The following is a 5,000-nucleotide window of genomic DNA, read 5'->3' as shown; positions in this document are numbered from 1 at the left end:
AACCTAACCCATGTTGTGCCTTAACCTAACCCATGTTGTGCCTTAACCTAACCCATGTTGTCCCCTAACCTAACCCATGTTGTCCCCTAACCTAACCCATGTTGTGCCTTAACCTAACCCATGTTGTCCCCTAACCTAACCCATGTTGTGCCTTAACCTAACCCATGTTGTCCCCTAACCTAACCCATGTTGTCCCCTAACCTAACCCATGTTGTCCCCTAACCTAACCCATGTTGTGCCTTAACCTAACCCATGTTGTGCCTTAACCTAACCCATGTTGTCCCCTAACCTAACCCAAGTTGTCCCCTAACCTAACCCATGTTGTCCCCTAACCTAACCCATGTTGTGCCTTAACCTAACCCATGTTGTGCCTTAACCTAACCCATGTTGTGCCTTAACCTAACCCATGTTGTCCCCTAACCTAACCCATGTTGTCCCCTAACCTAACCCATGTTGTGCCTTAACCTAACCCATGTTGTCCCCTAACCTAACCCATGTTGTGCCTTAACCTAACCCATGTTGTCCCCTAACCTAACCCATGTTGTCCCCTAACCTAACCCATGTTGTCCCCTAACCTAACCCATGTTGTGCCTTAACCTAACCCATGTTGTGCCTTAACCTAACCCATGTTGTCCCCTAACCTAACCCATGTTGTCCCCTAACCTAACCCATGTTGTCCCCTAACCTAACCCATGTTGTCCCCTAACCTAACCCATGTTGTCCCCTAACCTAACCCATGTTGTCCCCTAACCTAACCCATGTTGTCCCCTAACCTAACCCATGTTGTCCCCTAACCTAACCCATGTTGTCCCCTAACCTAACCCATGTTGTCCCCTAACCTAACCCATGTTGTGCCCTAACCTAACCCATGTTGTGCCCTAACCTAACCCATGTTGTGCCCTAACCTAACCCATGTTGTGCCTTAACCTAACCCATGTTGTCCCCTAACCTAACCCATGTTGTCCCCTAACCTAACCCATGTTGTCCCCTAACCTAACCCATGTTGTCCCCTAACCTAACCCATGTTGTGCCTTAACCTAACCCATGTTGTCCCCTAACCTAACCCATGTTGTCCCCTAACCTAACCCATGTTGTCCCCTAACCTAACCCATGTTGTCCCCTAACCTAACCCATGTTGTCCCCTAACCTAACCCATGTTGTCCCCTAACCTAACCCATGTTGTCCCCTAACCTAACCCATGTTGTGCCCTAACCTAACCCATGTTGTCCCCTAACCTAACCCATGTTGTGCCTTAACCTAACCCATGTTGTGCCTTAACCTAACCCATGTTGTCCCCTAACCTAACCCATGTTGTCCCCTAACCTAACCCATGTTGTGCCTTAACCTAACCCATGTTGTGCCGTAACCTAACCCATGTTGTGCCTTAACCTAACCCATGTTGTGCCTTAACCTAACCCATGTTGTGCCTTAACCTAACCCATGTTGTGCCTTAACCTAACCCATGTTGTGCCTTAACCTAACCCACGTTGTCCCCTAACGTAACCCACGTTGTCCCCTAACGTAACCCACGTTGTCCCCTAACGTAACCCACGTTGTCCCCTAACGTAACCCACGTTGTCCCCTAACGTAACCCACGTTGTCCCCTAACGTAACCCACGTTGTCCCCTAACGTAACCCACGTTGTCGCCTATCGTAACCCACGTTGTCGCCTAAACCTGCTCTGTAATTGTTATACGACTCGTTCAATTAGTGTAGTGTTGCCCACCCGCAACCCTCGCAATATAGTTCGCTACTCGCACTGCCCGCTCCCCTGTGTATCGCTTCATGTTAAACACCTTGCAAGTCTTGCTGACTTTCCACATGCTCCTGCTGTACACTGTAATGTGGATGGCAGCAGGGCGTACATGCCGCCCCCCCCCCCCCCCCACCTCTCCCCACGTCCCCACCTTGCCCCCTGCCTTCGCAAGGTGGTTGGTGACAAGTTTGCATGTTCAATGCCCTTCGCATGCGACGTACGCAGGCTACGTTGTGGTGCGGCCTGTGTCAACTGTCCGCTGATGTCGTACGCGTGAACCACAATCTGTACTGCACATTCGTCCTTATGTACTGAATGATACATCGTGGCACATGTGTGACCGTACAACGACTGCGCCCAAAAACGGCGGACCATACAGTGCAAATATTGTGCACGCAGCTACGTGTCGTCTCCCTATGAGAGCTGGATTGCAGTGTGGTACGCCATAGAGACGTGTGGGAGGAACGGACGCCGTGGATGGCGATCAGCATGAGCTGTCTGTTGATGTATTCGGACCTAGTCGTCTCTCCTCACACACCGTGATGGCATGGTGCAGCGCGTTCCATATCTGCGACATGCTACAGAAGCCGGTTGACAGTCGTTCGAGCAATGGACATCGCATACGTACGGGGGCCACCTTCCACGTATTGTCTAGGCGTGCACATTTTGTTGCGTGTATGTGGGCAGACGTAGTGTGGCGTGACACCTGACACAGGCATGCAATAATGGTTGAAGTTGCAAATGGCGATGGACGCCTACGTTTTCTGGTGAAGTTACGCAAATGAAGAAATGGTAACCCGTTGTGGTGCGGTTGTTCTCGCTAGGGGTGAATCGGTGATGGCGACGATAGGTTGAGGTACTAACCGGTTGTTCCAGCGATACCCACCATGCCGACGAAACTGAACGGCATCTGGGTGTGAAGCGATACGCGGCGGTGGCTGGGTGGGACCGTCCCCGGCCGGTGAGGGGGCGCCTCCCGGCGTGCTGGCCGCGCGGTGCGTGGGCGCACGCGCTACAGCCGGCTGGTGGGGGCGGCCAGTGGCAGGCGCGCCGGCCGACGGACGCGGCAGGCGTCGCAGCTGCGCGCCGGCGCACCCTGCGCGCGGCGCCGTGCGGCCAAAGTAGGTCCTCGCGGGCCCGGTGCGAAGCGCGGTGGACATCTGCAGTGTGCTGGTCCGATTGAGGACTGTGTGCGTTGAGGATGCGCCGCCGCCCGGCGCTCGGCGCCGCGACGCCGTCTGCTGCTCGGTCGCCCCAGCGGTTCTCGCTGGTGGTTTGTATCGCAGCTGTGCGGATGTGTTGGCGTGTGCGCTGTGCTGGGAGAGTTCGCTTCGGCACCCAAGTGGGGCTTTTGTCCTTCTGTGGCGCTGGCGTTGGAGCTGCCGGTCACCGTAGGTGGCGCGTGTTGTCTCCCGCCGGCAATGCCACGACAGCACGCTCCCGGGCCTCTGTCGGCAGCGGCAAGCTCAGTTGGGAGCACGGGTGGTCGCACCGAAAGCGTCTACTCGCCTAACTCCGGGCGATTGCGCCTCTCTCGAACCCGACCAAGTACTTGGGACGGCGCTGCGCGCCGCCGGGACCTGAGAGGGTTTCGAGGTGTATTGTGCAGGGGAGCTCAGCCTCCTCCTGTTTGCAGAATGATTGAGCGGACGCTTGCGTGTTCGCGCGGGCCCCCGGGACACACTCCCGGGCGGCCGGCTGCTCAGCTCTAGTTGACGCAGCTCCCTGGTTGATCCTGCCAGTAGTCATATGCTTGTCTCAAAGATTAAGCCATGCATGTCTCAGTACAAGCCGCATTAAGGTGAAACCGCGAATGGCTCATTAAATCAGTTATGGTTCCTTAGATCGTACCCACGTTACTTGGATAACTGTGGTAATTCTAGAGCTAATACATGCAAACAGAGTCCCGACCAGAGATGGAAGGGACGCTTTTATTAGATCAAAACCAATCGGTCGGCTCGTCCGGTCCGTTTGCCTTGGTGACTCTGAATAACTTTGGGCTGATCGCACGGTCCTCGTACCGGCGACGCATCTTTCAAATGTCTGCCTTATCAACTGTCGATGGTAGGTTCTGCGCCTACCATGGTTGTAACGGGTAACGGGGAATCAGGGTTCGATTCCGGAGAGGGAGCCTGAGAAACGGCTACCACATCCAAGGAAGGCAGCAGGCGCGCAAATTACCCACTCCCGGCACGGGGAGGTAGTGACGAAAAATAACGATACGGGACTCATCCGAGGCCCCGTAATCGGAATGAGTACACTTTAAATCCTTTAACGAGTATCTATTGGAGGGCAAGTCTGGTGCCAGCAGCCGCGGTAATTCCAGCTCCAATAGCGTATATTAAAGTTGTTGCGGTTAAAAAGCTCGTAGTTGGATTTGTGTCCCACGCTGTTGGTTCACCGCCCGTCGGTGTTTAACTGGCATGTATCGTGGGACGTCCTGCCGGTGGGGCGAGCCGAAGGCGTGCGACCGCCCCGTGCGTGCTCGTGCGTCCCGAGGCGGACCCCGTTGAAATCCTACCAGGGTGCTCTTTATTGAGTGTCTCGGTGGGCCGGCACGTTTACTTTGAACAAATTAGAGTGCTTAAAGCAGGCAAGCCCGCCTGAATACTGTGTGCATGGAATAATGGAATAGGACCTCGGTTCTATTTTGTTGGTTTTCGGAACCCGAGGTAATGATTAATAGGGACAGGCGGGGGCATTCGTATTGCGACGTTAGAGGTGAAATTCTTGGATCGTCGCAAGACGAACAGAAGCGAAAGCATTTGCCAAGTATGTTTTCATTAATCAAGAACGAAAGTTAGAGGTTCGAAGGCGATCAGATACCGCCCTAGTTCTAACCATAAACGATGCCAGCCAGCGATCCGCCGCAGTTCCTCCGATGACTCGGCGGGCAGCCTCCGGGAAACCAAAGCTTTTGGGTTCCGGGGGAAGTATGGTTGCAAAGCTGAAACTTAAAGGAATTGACGGAAGGGCACCACCAGGAGTGGAGCCTGCGGCTTAATTTGACTCAACACGGGAAACCTCACCAGGCCCGGACACCGGAAGGATTGACAGATTGATAGCTCTTTCTTGATTCGGTGGGTGGTGGTGCATGGCCGTTCTTAGTTGGTGGAGCGATTTGTCTGGTTAATTCCGATAACGAACGAGACTCTAGCCTGCTAACTAGTCGCGTGACATCCTTCGTGCTGTCAGCGATTACTTTTCTTCTTAGAGGGACAGGCGGCTTCTAGCCGCACGAGAT

The 5,000-nt window shown here is 54.2% G+C and overlaps 1 non-coding gene across 1 annotated transcript in view; it reads left to right on the top strand.

Moving 5' to 3' along the window:
* The first annotated feature begins 3,478 nt into the window (after positions 1-3,478).
* LOC124741872 overlaps positions 3,479-5,000 on the top strand; it is a 1,909-nt gene continuing 387 nt past the window's right edge. Inside the window, exon 1 of the ribosomal RNA XR_007010097.1 lies at positions 3,479-5,000. This exon is cut by the window's right edge and continues 387 nt beyond it. This is a non-coding gene — a ribosomal RNA (small subunit ribosomal RNA).

The sequence above is a fragment of the Schistocerca piceifrons genome, unplaced genomic scaffold (genome assembly GCF_021461385.2).
Source record: "Schistocerca piceifrons isolate TAMUIC-IGC-003096 unplaced genomic scaffold, iqSchPice1.1 HiC_scaffold_2021, whole genome shotgun sequence".
NCBI lineage: Eukaryota > Metazoa > Arthropoda > Insecta > Orthoptera > Acrididae > Schistocerca > Schistocerca piceifrons.
The sequence above is the reverse complement of the archived record's forward strand: the minus strand, read 5'-3'. Positions and strand labels throughout refer to the sequence as shown.